Below are 16835 nucleotides of genomic sequence, written 5' to 3' on the forward strand. Positions count from 1 at the left end.
TATATATATATATATGTATATGTATATATATATATATATATATATATATATATATATGTATATGTATATGTGTAAATTATTTTGTAAAATAACCAAGTCAGTAAGTCACTGTAATGACATCACTGAGCACCAATAATAACTGATGACATCACAAGTTATAAAGAGATATCTTAAGCCCTTATGTATTCCATAATATAGACATTGTTCCTCCCAGCAGTGTTGGTTTATATGCAGGGAAGGCCATCTCCCATAGATTCCATTATAATCAAATAATTAAAAAAATTTTCTCTGTAGTAATAAAACAGTGCCTTGTACTTCATCCCAACTAAGATATAAATAATCCTATTGGGTTTATTTAATTTTTTTATGACTTTTTAGTAGACTTAAGGCATGGTGATCCAAATTACAGAAAGACGACTCATCCGAAAAGCCCAAGGTCCCGAACATTTTGGATAACAGGTCCTATACCTGTATACACAAGAGCTGTGAATATCCTAAAAAATTATATCCTTATAAACAGTGCTTAGGGATGTCATCAGTTATATGTATGTACTGTATGTATAACTTTATTTATAAAGCGCCACAAGGGTACGCATCGCTGTCTTACAAAATACAAAATTACACACAGGGAGGACAAGTGATATAATAAATAAATACAATAAATATATATATATATTTATATATAAGTGCCATGTGGTATGAAACACAGTAGGAAGGAGGTCCCTGCCCCATAGTGCTTACAAGACACTTAGGGGCTGATTTACTAACCCACGAATCCGAATTGGGAAAATTCCGATTGGAAAACAAACATTTTGCGACCTTTTTCGTATTTTTTGCGATTTTTTCGTCGCTGTTACGACTTTCTGTAAATTATTGCGACTTTTTCGTAACCATTACGACTTGCGCGAATTGTCGCGGCTTTTTCGTAGCCATTACAATTTGCTCGTATCTTGTCACGACTTTTTCGTATTGAGCGCTCGTAAACGGCGGGCAAACCTTTCAGACTTTGTATGATTTTGGAAGCCTCCCATAGGACTCAATGGCACTCTGCAGCTCCAACCTAGCCCAAGGAAAGTCACGATACTGAAGCTTGAACGAATCCGAAACTTTCGTACTCTGCGCAAAGGCTACGAAAAAGTTGCGACAATTCGCGCAAGTCGTAACGCTACGAAAAAGTTGCGACATTTTGCGAAACAGTCGTAACGGCTACGAAAAAGCTGCGACAATTTATGAAAAAATCGCAAAATACCGATCATTACGAAAAAAATGCATTCGGACGCCTTCAGACTGTTCGTGGATTAGTAAATCAGCCCCTTAGTGGTGTAACATGACTCACTAAAACTTGTATTATAATAATGTAGCTTTGTCCTTGTGCTTTTACACAAGTCATTGAACTCCAAGGTGACTTCTAATACACTTATATTTTTCAACAGGGGGTACATTATTATAATACACAGGTTTCAGTGAATCATGTGACAGAAATTACATCACTAGGCACCAATTATAAGCATTGTTTATAAGGATATCATTTACAGGATATTCATGGCTCTTGTGTATTTTTAGCAGCATCAGCCTTGTGCTTTTATATGGTCATGGAACTCCTTGGCAACTTGAAATATCCTTATACTTTACAATAGGGGGTACATGAGTCAATATATATACAGTGGCTTGCAAAAGTATTCGGCCCCCTTGAACTTTTCCACATTTTGTCACATTACAGCCAAAACATGAATCAATTTTATTGGAATTCCACGTGAAAGACCAATACAAAGTGGTGTACACGTGAGAAGTGGAACGAAAACCATACATGATTCCAAACATTTTTTACAAATAAATAACTGCAAAGTGGGGTATGCGTAATTATTCAGCCCCCTTTGGTCTGAGTGCAGTCAGTTGCCCATAGACATTGCCTGATGAGTGCTAATGACTAAATAGAGTGCACCTGTGTGTAATCTAATGTCAGTACAAATACAGCTGCTCTGTGACGGCCTCAGAGGTTGTCTAAGAGAATATTGGGAGCAACAACACCATGAAGTCCAAAGAACACACCAGACAGGTCAGGGATAAAGTTATTGAGAAATTTAAAGCAGGCTTAGGCTACAAAAAGACTTCCAAAGCCTTGAACATCCCACGGAGCACTGTTCAAGTGATCATTCAGAAATGGAAGGAGTATGGCACAACTGTAAACCTACCAAGACAAGGCCATCCACCTAAACTCACAGGCCGAACAAGGAGAGCGCTGATCATAAATGCAGCCAAGAGGCCCTTGGTGACTCTGGACGAGCTGCAGAGATCTACAGCTCAGGTGGGGGAATCTGTCCATAGGACAACTATTAGTCCTGCACTGCACAAAGTTGACCTTTATGGAAGAGTGGCAAGAAGAAAGCCATTGTTAACAGAAAACCATAAGAAGTCCCATTTGCAGTTTGCCACAAGCCATGTGGGGGACACAGCAAACATGTGGAAGAAGGTGCTCTGGTCAGATGAGACCAAAATGGAACTCTTTGGCCAAAATGCAAAACGCTATGTGTGGCGGAAAACTAACACTGCACATGACTCTGAACACACCATCCCCACTGTCAAATATGGTGGTGGCAGCATCATGCTCTGGGGGTGCTTCTTTTCAGCAGGGACAGGGAAGCTGGTCAGACTTGATGGGAAGATGGATGGAGCCAAATACAGGGCAATCTTGGAAGAAAACCTCTTGGAGTCTGCAAAAGACTTGAGACTGGGGCGGAGGTTCACCTTCCAGCAGGACAACGACCCTAAACATAAAGCCAGGGCAACAATGGAATGGTTTAAAACAAAACATATCCATGTGTTAGAATGGCCCAGTAAAAGTCCAGATCTAAATCCAATCGAGAATTTGTGGCAAGATCTGAAAACTGGTGTTCACAAACGCTGTCCATCTAATCTGACTGAGCTGGAGCTGTTCTGCAAAGAAGAATGGGCAAGGATTTCAGTCTCTAGATGTGCAATGCTGGTAGGGACATACCCTAAAAGACTGGCAGCTGGAATTGCAGCAAAAGGTGGTTCTACAAAGTATTGACTCAAGGGGCTGAATAATTACGCACACCCCACTTTGCAGTTATTTATTTGTAAAAAATGTTTGGAATCATGTATGATTTTTGTTCCACTTCTCACGTGTACACCACTTTGTATTGGTCTTTCACGTGGAATTCCAATAAAATTGATTCATGTTTGTGGCTGTAATGTGACAAAATGTGGAAAAGTTCAAGGGGGCCGAATACTTTTGCAAGCCACTGTATATGATTTATCAACAAGCAAGAAGAATTAAGATAAATAAAAATGGCTTCTATACATTGGCTTAAGTCACATGTAAGTAGAAGTCACTGATGGGACCAGTTTAGAAACCTGCCCAGCTAAAAAAAATTGGTATTGTCATGGCTCCAGGGTTGGACTGGGGTGTCCGGGGCCCACCGTGGCTGCCACCCCGAGGGCCCCCACCCCAGTGACGCACCCTGATTCTGTACTTGCAGCCAGCAAGCCCAACGCATATGTGTGCACGCATGCACATCGTGTCACATCTGGTTTTATTAGACACAAGTTCAAGGCAGCAGGGAGCGGACCTGGGCCGGCTAGGCCCACCAGGATTTTTTCCGGGTGTTCCACCAGTTTGAGAGGGGATCAAAATGTTGGTCATTATCCTGTATTGATGATGTATTATACACATTAATTTAATCTTAAATTTACAATGGCGCAATGTGCCTATTATTCTATAGTGAGACTGTGATAAGAAAGCACATTCATCTTTTTATGATTATGAATATAATCATTTTAGTTAATTTAATTTGTATTATTTATTCTTGGACAGTTAAGTTACCCAGTGATTTAGTATTAATATTTAAAGAGCGGCAGCAGTTTAAATTTAAACCAAGGAAAGTCTATTGGTGAAATCAGATGAGCTGTTGTTGGCTCCACCCACTTTTCTAAACTTTGGATGTAGTCACCCAGTGACAAACTGTGCAAAGTTTGGGAACCCTGGCATTAAACCATTAAACTTCAATAGGTGAAATCTGATTGGCTGTTGGTTGCTCCGTCCACTTTTTCAAACCTAAAACTGCAGTCCCCTAGTGACCAACTGTAAGAGTTTGGGGATCCTGGTGTTAATACTGTGAAAATGTACAGCGCTGCGTACATGAATAGTGCTTTATAAATAAAGATATACATGCAGCAGGTTGAATTTCCAAATCTGAATGGCTGTTCATAGCTCCACCCACTTTTGGGAATCCAAAAATATAATATTTTCATTCAGGCTGACTCCATGACTATGTGATTCAAGTTTGGGGAGTAGCAAAATGTAGAAAATGGGGGGCACAAAGAATAAGAAGAATCGGAAGAAAAAGTCGAAGAACAGTATGTTGGGTTTTTCAACTTAACATAATAACTCATGTAAGAGTTAAGGGATGTGGATGGAAACATGGGTTACTAATGTAACAGGTACATGTTTGTATATAATAAGCAGGGGTGGCCACAAACCTATTTTGTATATGGTTCCAATGGCTTATAGTTACACCATTGTAATGAAATTCACACAGGAATTATAGTGTTAGAACCACAAATTGTTACATTGAGGCTACTATAAGCTATCAGCTGGTGTCGTTAGAATAGATAGAAGATGGAACAATACAGTGTTTCAGTGCTGTCCAACTGGCGGCCCGCATCCCCCCTCTGTATGGCCCCCTTTTGTAAGCTTTAAATGGTATCACAGGCAGCATAGGGCAGGCAGAGTATGGCACACACAGGCAGCATAGGGAAGGCATAGTATGGCACACACAGGCAGCATAGGGCAGGCAGAGTATGGCACACACAGTCAGCATAGGGAAGGCATAGTATGGCACACACAGGCAGAGTACTACCTGTGTGTGCCATACTCTGCCTGCCCTATGCTGCCTGTGTGTGCCATACTCTGCCTACCCTATGCTGCCTGTGTGTGCCATACTCTGCCTGCCCTATGCTGCCTGTGTGTACCATACTCTGCCTGCCCTATGCTGCCTGTGTGTGCCATACTCTGCCTGCCCTATGCTGCCTGTGTGTGCCATACTCTGCCTGCCCTATGCTGCCTGTAGGAGGTGAACCTGGCAGAGGTTTGTTCTGGGAGTTTGTTAGTAGTTGGAAATAGCTATTACATGCAGCAGTTTTCCTTTTATTCATGATTTGTTCACCTCTTTTTACTGGGATAACCTTTCTATCAGATTTCAAGCATCTATTGCTGTTATTGCCCCATGCAAACTGGGATTTTATATATGTAATTCCTTAGGAGCTAAAAGCATTTTACGGCAACATATACCTTTAATATTTGTTACAAATTTGATAGGAGTGCAGTGTTTTTTTAAAAAAGAAGTTAATGTAAGTTAATATAACATCAGTATGGAACATTGGAACACATTTAAATGTTACATTTCTGCAGTAAAACGTGATGTTTTTGCAGCACCCCCCTAAGGTGCTCAAGCATGGACCGATATTACGTACAATATTCAGTGCGTGTATGGTGGGTTGACAAAGTGACCATTATCCACAAAAGCCTTGGATATCAGTTGTCTCTGTGATCAGCCAAGGTGGAAAATTTTGATGAAAATCGGCAGTTGGTTTATGCTGTATCATCAGATAGGGGCAGAACTACATTGTTTCTACATGCATCTGTTGATTCAGCTCTTACTGTTAGTGGAGTGGAAGAACGATCTTTCCTGCATCCAGGAAAGATTATACTGTAACGTGTATGTAACGTGTATAAACCACAGCTTCCAAACATTCCTTGTAACCAGCTGACAAGCTTTCCTTTGTAGCATTAGGGATTTGTCTCACTCTTTTCTTAGCAGAATGCGTCTAGTTTATAGATACCTATACTACGTTGTGATGCTTGCACTGAATGTTTCAGACCTAACGCATTGGGGGGAATTCACAAAAGTGGAGATGGCCCTTTTTTGGAGTAAAAGTGGTGGAAAACACTTTCTCCAGATTCACAAACAGAAATCCGCCTAAATTCTGACTCAACCGCCACTTTTCCGTTTTTGGTGAAAGAAAGACAGTTTACAGACACTTTTGTGAATTTGTCGTTTATACGACGTTTTAATGATATTTTTTCCCGACATTTTCAAAATGGAGTAAAGCTCAGTGTAACTCTGTCAGACCAGTTCTAAGCTCTTCTGTTTTGTTTGGTTTCACCCAGTCTCCATTTCACACCTAAGGTAGGGGGCCCCATTGGGGGATCATTAACATATTAATGGGGATTAGCAGCCTATTGTTAGGGGACAAGTTTCTGTCTAACCCTAGGTGCAAAAAGCCTCATTAACATTTTTATCTTATATTTAAAAGGTTTTTACCTTACATTTGCATGATTATACTAGTTTTAGCTTAATCAATGAGACAATAATAACATTTTGTGTGAATATATTGTAAACATTTTTATTGAAAGGAAAAGTAAAGCCTCCCAGGAAAATTTTTAGTTTAAGCAGCAGTGCCCCCTCTTTAATCACTTCACTGACATTAGCCCCAACTTATCTGTGCCCTCATAGCATGTCCAGAACTACAGAGCTGCCCGACAGCATTGCCCCTCACCTGTTCCCAGCCGCCATCTTGGTGATCAGCAAACAGCACATACACACTGGCACCCAAACTGGGATATTGGGGTACAGGGTTGGACTGGCCCCAACAGGGCACTGGATAAAAACCCGCTGGGCCCTAGTCCTGTTGGACCTCTATTGACCGGGCATGTTGGTGTGGGGGCCGGATTGCTGCTGACCAGTAATGAGTAGGGGCTAGAGAAGAAGGGATTTAGACCCTTAAATCTTGTTACAGAAGTGGAATTACACAGAAATATAGAAAACATTATAAAGCCCAGATTGTCCTGAAAAAAATTATGTATAGTTTCCCTGGGCAAACTAAAATTACCCCTTAGGAAATGCCCCAAAGTGAAAAGACAAATGGCAAATGAAATGCAAAATCCTGCAGGTAAATTCCTTCCCCCAAGGCTCCTGTAGGTGTGGGACTGGGTTTGATGGCACCAACAGATTTACTAAGAGCTAAAGGCAAATTCATAACAAAAATTTCGGGAAAATGACCAAATCTGAAAACTGTCTGTTTAAAAGACAAATTCACAAAAGTGGAGATAGAGGTTTGTGAATTAGGTGGAAACTCCAACAAATCTATCTCCACTTTTATTTTGTCTCAATATCACCACTTTTGTGAATTTCCCCCCTTGTGTTTCTATGCCAATCGTATAAATCTTTTCTAAACTGAAGAGCTCTGCTATTCATTATTTATTGGAATATAGATATTAAAGGTGACCTCTGCAGAGAGCAACAAACAAAATCTTTACTTGCATCAAAAATATTTCTTAAAACATATATTATGTTAGACATTGTATAAACTGTGGGACCATAGGAATGGTTTAAGTTTAATACAACTGGGATAAATTTGTAAGATCAGTACCATGCCTTATCCTTTCAACAAGTTCATTAGTTGCATAGATTGAAAAGAAAAAATAAGGTTGTCTGTATTTGCAGATTGAGACATTGAGATTAAAGAACCTTGCTTGCTACACTCACCACATCCGTTTAGAAGTAAGCATTGCCCCCCCCCCCCAAAAAAAACCCAAACAATTTTTCCCTTGGACACCACTCATGTTTCGATTTATATAGACAAAATATGCCTGTTTCTTTAATATAAGATTAAAATGCAAACCACAAGTGCAATAAATAGTAACTCTCTAGCACTAATGTAGCCCTGCTTCCATGACAGCATTTGGTGAGGGCGCTGTAGCATAGGACAGAGGAAAACGACATGCCCGCTTCTTTCTTGTTGTACAATTTTGTTGTACAATTATCTTTCTGTTGTCATAATTTCTATTTTATATATACTTTTTGAGTAAGATGAAATGTCCTCTGCAGCAACAGAGAATAAAATTGGTTTTATATCAAGGTTAAAAGAATGTAAAGTATCAGTGCTCAAGGCTGAAGTGGGAGTAGATGACAGGTCCAAAAACTAAAAGTAGAATGGATTATAGTAATAAACAAGTAAGAGAATAAAAGAGATATCTAGACTGCTTAGGGCAATGTTGTTTATGTGCATGCTGAGGTCACCCAGCCATCATGCCAGTGTTTACACAATCCTGACAATCCCCTGTGACAGATGGATAAACAGTGTTGTCCTTTTTCCAGCACCAGAGGAGGAGAGGGGTCAAGGAAGCTCCCAGAATAGTTAGGAATGTTACAGCTAAACAAGCAAAGCTGGCAGTGGGCAACTACCATGCAGGAATGTTCCCTTTAACTTAGGAATCCTGGCTTATTATTAGACTACAACTCCCAAAATGCTCTTGGCAACATTTAGCTGGTCAGTGGATGCTGGGAGTTGCAATGCAAGAATATCTGGAGGGCTGCATGTTGGGCATCCTTGGTTTAACTGTGAAATCACATTTACAGATCATATATATATGTCAAGTGGGTCAATTCAAAATACATAAGCAGCCTTTGTCAGATCCCCCATCTGCCACCAGTCCCACAGTGCCTGAAGCCTCTGTTCCACTTCTATGCAAGGGCCAGTGATGTGGGCATCAGGGACCTAAGAACAAGTCCTTGCTTCAGCAACCTGTCTGGGCAAGTTACTTTATAATTCATTACTTTTTATTTTCTGCCTCTCACCCTGACAGTGGATATCATGTCTAAATGTGCTTATTCCTTGTCCATTGAATTTATTTATTGTTGAAACATTCTTGATTAAAAAATGTCAAATTAACAATGTCAATACAATAATATATTTTATTTTAAAATAACAACAGAAAAGTACCTTTAAACATCTTCAAAGCTTCATGAACAATTTGTTTTTTGGCATAAGTATTTAAAACAAACAAATGAGCAGCTGTACAAAAACATCAGCCCCCTTGCTGCCTTTCAGTATATATTGCTACTTACAGTATTGGAATGGAAACCAGCAAACACTGGTGGTGATGTATGTGGCATTTAGCGCCTTAACATTATCATTAAAGGACCAGTTACTTAACAATGTAAGAAACCATCAACATTTAAATACTACATACTCTTCGTACTGATCTTGCAGAATATGTTGTGCAGCTTGTTAAACTGTTCTTACATCCTGTATTTACATCTATTAACACAAGGAACCTATTACAGGTCTCATGCTGTAGCGCAGGAATATGCAACCTGACTCCCTCCAGATGTTGTTCAACTACAACTCTCATTACCCCAACTTCTCGCGGGCCACAGGCTAGCCATCTCTGCTGCAGTGGAAGAGTGTGAGCTTACAATATATGAACACCAATATATCGTAATGCTTTATGACATACCTGTATTAACAGGTATGTAAACCTTATAAGTAAACTTAACTGAAACTGTTTACTTTAGAAGCACTAAGATAATTAAAAGTATAAGCAGATTTTGCACATATTTGGCTTGGCTCTTTCTGTCAGCAATGTAGGATGCAAGCTAATTAAGCCAAGCTAGACTGAGCCAATAGGTATATGTTAAAGAGGCAATAGGCTAAAGATAAAAATATTTTTCTATGTTACTTTTGCTTGGAATATGTGAAATGGTAAAAAATGAATGAGCCCCCTTCAAATTTGATTTAAGGGTCCAGAACATTTTCCCAGCTTTATCTGACCAGGGGAATTGTGAGCAATATATAGTCAGTAGTATTTAGAACTTCTTGTAAACCCAGTGCTGGGTGGGGCACTGGGGTAGCCAGGTGGCTTATATCTTAACCCCCAGAAACAACCATAATCCTCTACTAAATTAAACCCATGAATAAGAAAATGAAAGGAAGCTGGTGCTCCATGCCTGCCAAGGAATCTGTATTAATGTAGCCCATCAACGCTAACCCTACCAATCTCCCTAAACTTATCATTAAAGGGATTCTGTCATGATTTTTATGGTATACTTTTTATTTCTAAATTGCACTGTTAACATAGCAAATAATTCACTCTATCATTTAACATTTTATTCTTGAACCAACAAATGTAGGTTTTTTAGTTGTAATATTGGTGTGTAGGCGCCATCTCAGTGCATTGTGCCTGAGTCTGAGCTTTCAGAAGGAGCCAGCACTACTAATTAGAACTGCTTTCAGGTAACCTATTGCTTCTCCTACTCCCATGTAACTGGGGGAGTCGCTGGACTTGGATTTACTACTGAGTACTTTTATGATATCTACTGAGAGCTGCTGTCTTACTAGTTTCCCAATGTTCTGCTGATCGGCTGCTGGAAAGGAAAGGGAGGGGGGTGATATAACTCCAACTTGCAGCTCAGCAATAAATTGTAACTGAAGTATATGAGAGCACAGGTCACATTGCTGTGGCACCCTGGGAAATGAAGAATTTGGCTAGCCCCATGTGAAATTCTAAAATTAAATATAAAAAAATCTGTTTGCACTTTTAAAAAACAGATTTTAATGCAGGATTCTGCTAGAGAAGCTCTTTTAACTGATGTGAAAAAAAAACTTGTTTTCCTATGACAGTATTCCTTTAAGAACAAGTATTGACACATGAAGCTGACTTATTAGAAACAGTGTAGAAACATTGGCTATACAGTACTGGTTATTTAAAGGGGGCCTGTCCTGTCGACCTAATCCCAAATTCTTTTCTATTGTGTTTGTCAAGCAAAATAAACTTCACTTATATCCTATATAAATAATATAAATCATGCTTCCTTCAGTCTTGTAATTACACAATCACAGCAAGAAGGCAGGCACCATTTTGTAGACACTGTTATTAAGGCAAGCTTTGTATCAAGCCAAAATCTTCTTTATGTGCCAACTATAAGAATGCCCACGATCAGGGGCATAACTACAGAGGAATCAGATCCTGTGGTTGCAGGGGGCCCCAGGAGTTTGGAGGGGCCAGTAAGACCATAATTATTGAGCAATTTCAATATATCTTGGTTGAATAGGACAACCTAACAATGTTTTTGGACTTTGGAATTTCCTGTGGAGCCCAGTAACATCTATTCTCTATGTGGCCCCATATACAAGCTTATGGGAGGGCAATATGTCAGCCAATAAAACTAGCCAACCATCTTTTTAAAAGTATAGCTAGCAATTTTTTTTTATGAAGCTCTCAACTGGTACAGATATGTTAGTTTAAGTGCACTGGTCCTGTACAAGGTCTGATTATTGTTATGTTTCTTGTGAATGTAACAGTCTAAAATATCTAATTTTAGTAAATATGCACCTCTTTACACTGTTTTTAATTTAGTCACATGTATGCAACACAACATTTTGTCTTACACCGTATCCATTCCACTAAAGCTCCAAAGCATCCACTGTCAAGGTTCAACTTGCCACATTTGGGTGGCAGTGGTAACCAGACACGCTAGCCCTACATGATGTCAGAGGCGCTCATTAGTGGAGCATGGAGAGGAGGGTGATGAGAGATTAGGGGAAATGCCCTTGGCAAGGAAAAACTCTGAATATAATACCATCTAGGGGGATTAGTTTAGAGAGAATCTTTATCATTTGGTTATAATGAAGAGAACACATTTCAATAATGCAAATAGTGGCAAGTACAAACCAGAATGAAACAAAGAACACAAAGTATTGCTATAGACACAATTAGTATTTTCTTAAAGAAAATTCACCTTTGGTTCACACATCATGAGTGACAAATGTATGGGTATTACACTAAGGGTCACAGATTACTTTGGGGTTACACTATTTAACTTACATCATTTTAAATTACAGTTGTGTCTCTGGGGCAGGGGGAGGAATTTGCTTTGTCACGTAATCGTTTTAGTTCAACATTGCCAAAAATTAGCTTACATTCAGTTACACTTTAAACACATACAAGTGCCCATCCTATTTATACACAATGTGGTCCTCTTCAAATACAAAAGCAAAATAGCACACTAAAAAAAATAATATAGTAGATCAGTCTATTTGTTCCAAAGACACTTAGGGGATAATGGGATAATAACTAGGTGTGAGAGTGGAATAGAGATTTGAGTCTAATCTTAGCAACACAGGTTTGTGAAAGTGTGTGATGGCCTGAACAAAGGGGGTTTCTGAGAACCTCCATTGTTAACGCAATGCAGGTTTACAAGGAAAAAGCAACTCCTATCAAACAAAATAATTGCTGACAACCTACAGTTTGATAAAGACGACTTGGAAAAGTGAGATGGCTAGAAAAATGTTCTATGGACAAATGAGATGAAAACAAAACTTGAATGAAATCTGTTAATTTTGGCAAATATTTAATTCCAGCATTGGAACCATATCCCATCTGTGAAACATGCTGGTGGTAGTACTTTGGTTTGGCCCTACTTTGCTGTTTGGACCAGGATGGCTTGCCATTAATTAATGGAACTATGAATTCTAAATTGTACAAGCAACTTCCAAAGCTCAAGAGAAAATTGGTCATGCAGCAGGACAACAACCCTAATACACAAATCGATCTACCAAAGAATGGCTACAGAAAAAAGTAAATATTTTGGTGCTGCCAAGTCTAATCATTATAGATTTGTAGATTGTAAGCTCTTTTGGGCAGGGCCCTCTTCACCTCTTGTATCGGTTATTGATTGCTTTATATGTTACTCTGTATGTCCAATGTATGTAACCCACTTATTGTACAGCGCTGCGGAATATGTTGGCGCTTTATAAATAAATGTTAATGTAATGTAATGTAATATGTTGTGGAAGGGCCTCAAGCAGGCAGGTTCCATGCCAAGAAAGCCCACCAACATCCCTGAGTTGAAGCTGTTCTGTAAGGTCCAAGCTGATGTGCAAGACTGAAAATGTTTAGCTGCAGGTATTGCTACCCAAGGGGGCACTCCAGTTCCTGGTTAATGAAAGAAATGGCTTGGTTTAGTTTTAGGAGTTGTGTGAAAAACTTTTAAGCACCAAAGGTGAAGTTCTCTGAGGGACGCTGACTTCTGGGCCAAGTGACACCTCTCAAGTAATCTGTACAGTGAGAAAGGTACGACTATTTGCATTCCAGAAGGACAATACATTGCGCGTATGAGCACAGAGGAACAACCTGGGTAGGAGGTGGGGTGTCAAATTACTTTTTACCTTTTTTATGAGCTTTGCCCTCCCATTTATACATGAGCCAGTAAACCAGGTAAGCTGCTTCTTGCTTTAATCTCCCTTTCACTTGAATTTAACTCAGGGATGTTCAAACTGTGACCTTCCCATCATTACCAGTGACAGGATTTTGCTGATGGAGGACAACTGCTATGGCATTACGGACATTTTTAAGTAAATTAAAGCAATAAAAAAGCTCCAATTATTCTGAAAAAATATTATATGTTGAGAAATAATTTTATGGCTGAACAGCAGTACATAACTCTCTGTGTAATATGAAAATAAAACATGCATACAAAACATTTTATTTTTCATATTTAAGTGGGGTTCTCCAACCAACTTCTTTTCAACAGTCAGGGAGTAATATACAGGGACTAAAGGAATTGTAATTCAACAGCAGCTGGAGAAAAACTTTCATGACATTCCCGGAGTTAAAAAACAACAAGACAATCTAAACATACAGCTATTAGTTCCTATACCAGCCACCTTTTGTGTTATCAGCATCCTGTGTCTGGCTAGCACGGGGGTACACTTAAAGCAGAAAAAGTATAATTATTTTGGGGGACACTCCGCAATGATCATAATTTTTTCAACTGACAGCCCAGTGCTTCTGTTCGCTGAAAATTGCAGCAGCCTGGGGTACATCTGCAGCACTTCTTCCACTTCTTTGATGCAGCCCCAGGCCAGTACATGTGTACTGTATAGTGGAAATCCTGCAGTAGTACCCTAAGCCGGTGCAGGTAAGCAAGTATAATCATTGGGAGGTGGGCCCTAACATTTTGATACCAGCCATGGGATATACCTTTCCTTCATCTTTAACCTTAGTGTTGTCAGCTGGGTGGAGTGTTGGCACAAGCAGATGTCAGTCCCACTCAACTTCCCCAGCACTTTGTTCAGCCAATATTACTACCCTTAAATATACCCACTTTTGACAACTATATACTAGTCATGGTTGGATGCTGAAAACTCAGGTTTAATGGCTATCACAGGGGCTTCCACTGCTGTATTAGAGCCATAAAGGAATTATCGACGTGAAAATATCTTTTCTAGTAAAGTGGTTATTTCCCAGCAGCGCTACAATTGCTCTGCATTATGAGAAGCTTTCATTTAAAATCTGTATCCATTCTTCAGCACATAGAAGCTACATTACAGCATATAAAATTAGTACATATGGAACAAATAGCTTCTAATTTCCTATTAAAATCCTTCAGCATTATATAAAGTAGTACCATACAAACATATTAAATACAATATAAAACATATTTTTCAGAGAACTGAAAAGTAGCCAAACATTCCAGCACAGATAACATTCATTTCTATTGACCATCAAATCTGCATAGAGAAAATGCCTGAGTTTAACCCCTGCACATCCGCACAAAGTCCATTCCCTGTTCCAGAGGTTTCTTTCCTCTAGTAGCATAAGCATATACATATGGCCCCAGGTGCAGCCAACTTTGCATGCTAATGCATACAGAGTGAGGTGTGTCCACAACCATGAAGTATGGCTTTAACCCACCTCAGTCACACAAGGGTGAACCTTGCAGTTAGTGTGGTATTTGTTTGCTTTGCTTTGGTTACCAAAATGTACCTGTCTAGGGAAGCCAGTTAGTATTATTCACTATTCGGAAAAGGGCATTTCCGGAAAATGCTTTGTTTTGGCAATAATAAAGATTGCGTAACAGTCCTCTACATGGACACCGCATAAATGGACATGCACAGGAAAAATAAAGGACCTGTTGTTGATTTAGTCCAAATATGTATATTTGAGCATGACTTTACCCTGAATTACTAATCAGTATAAATGATCACCTTTTTTCCAAAAACATGCCATAGAGCTTTAAGTTAACTGAAAGGTGTGCCGTGTATGAGAGGTGTGTTGTTGAAAAATGCCTGAATTTTACAGATTTATCAACATTCCATTTTTTTTTTTACAATGATTCACGGTTTTCACAGCAAACAATTATACATTTGGTTTCTGGAAGCTTGAATATTTGCTATTTATTAAACAAAAAATTTGAATAATAAACGATGATTTTGAGACAAATTTCAAATTTGCCAAACTCATTCAATATGAAGGGTAAAATAAGATTTCACTGAATTTGAATGGTCTCCTTTCACATAAATAAGCACACACTTGAAATTTGAGTCCTGACTGAAAGGCATAAAAAGGAGAGCAAATAAAAATGAAACAATCTCAGAGTTCTACCCTTAGTTATTATTATTTCTATAGCGCCATCAATTTACGAAGCTTTTAGTTCTTTCCCTTAGTTCATTCCTTAGCACAGTATGCTAAAATGGACAAAAAGAGCTTTATTGCCCAAGATATAGATTTTTAGGGACAAAGAGGCAGATGAAAAAAAACATCAAATTTGAATTTTAATAATTTTTTTTAAATCTCGAATGTTCGTTTATTTATGTAAGAACTTGAAACTTGAAAACTTAAAATTGTGAGAAAACAACTCAAATTCAGTGAAATCACATTCTGTTCTTTAAAAAAATGATGTATTGTAATTTTGATAAATCTGCCTTATTAGTGTTTTGCCTGCAGCTTATCTGTAGGTTTGGCACTGCCCATTTGCTCCTGGCAATAGCGTAAAGCAGGGTTACAAGTCACTATAATTTTAAAACAACAAAAAACCTTGGTGACTAATATAAGAATCTAATAAAAATCATTAACAGAATTTTTGTCCAAATTTAAGCATTTTTTTTTTAAGGTTTTTATTAAATTCCCTCAAAAATGTCTCCCAAAATTGCTCAATTGTCATTATGGGTAGGCTTGACATACAGTATGTACTTTATTTAGTAAGTACATGCTTAGGGCTCTAACATACACAGTTTTTTTCATACATTTTTTAATGCATGCTAAGTGCATCAAAACACACCTAAGTGCGAAATGCCAATGCCATAAACTGCAACTCTGAACACTGAGTACAACCAGGCAGAATATAATGGAATCAAATAGCTGATGTGTTTAGGTGCACTCAAACCTGCATCTCAAACCTGCGATAAATGCATAAAAAGGCCTGTGTGTAAGACAGCAGATATGTCAGCCTCTTCATTCTACTTGATCTTATTTGCAGTTGGAAGCTGCTGGGAGCTGAAGATCATCGCGGCTACCTCCACAATCACACAGAACAGCATAACAGTGACTTATAAGGCAATTTTTACTTTGGTCCAAACTTGTAGAAAAAAGTGCACAGAAAAAAGAAACTGGGGTTCCAAAATGGTGCAAAAGAACCAGTTCCAGACTGGCAATTTGGATACTGGAAAATGGCAGAGGGGCTACTGTAAGATTCCATAGGTGGGGGCGGGGGCTGTTTTGAGCCTGTATATGAAATGCCAGGACCTACTAGTCTGGACTGTATAAGAACTAGGCAAATGCTTATTTTTAGAGGGACAGTGTCTTCAAAAAATATAACCAGGTAATTCTGACAAAGGGAAAAACCTTCTCTAAAAGCAATCTTCCTTATCTGTCTGGCTGACTGATCTGCAAAGTATATGCATACTGGGATTTTTTGCTCTTATTCCTATACTTTAACTGGCCAGACTAGCTAATTGGTGGTGCTCACCAGCAAAAATAAAAAATGTAGCTAACTAATGGCCCGATTCCCAGTATCACAGCAAAGCCAGAGGCAGATTTTGATGCTCCTGCTTTAGGGCTCTGGCACACGGGGAAGATTAGTCGCCCGCGATTAACTCCCTGTTCGCGGGCGACTAATCTCCCCGAGTTGCCTAGCCCTGCCATCCCACCGGCGAACATGTAAGTCGCCGGCGGGATGGCAGACGCGGCG

The 16835-nt window shown here is 39.1% G+C and overlaps 1 protein-coding gene across 1 annotated transcript in view; it reads right to left on the reverse strand.

Moving 5' to 3' along the window:
• Positions 1–13315: 13315 nt before the first annotated feature.
• rbpms (RNA binding protein with multiple splicing) overlaps positions 13316–16835 on the reverse strand; it is a 135800-nt gene continuing 132280 nt past the window's right edge. The window contains 1 exon segment of the mRNA NM_001171852.1: positions 13316–16695. The gene's annotated coding sequence lies outside the window, so the exon portion shown is untranslated.

The sequence above is a fragment of the Xenopus tropicalis genome, chromosome 1 (genome assembly GCF_000004195.4).
Source record: "Xenopus tropicalis strain Nigerian chromosome 1, UCB_Xtro_10.0, whole genome shotgun sequence".
NCBI classification, from domain to species: domain Eukaryota; kingdom Metazoa; phylum Chordata; class Amphibia; order Anura; family Pipidae; genus Xenopus; species Xenopus tropicalis.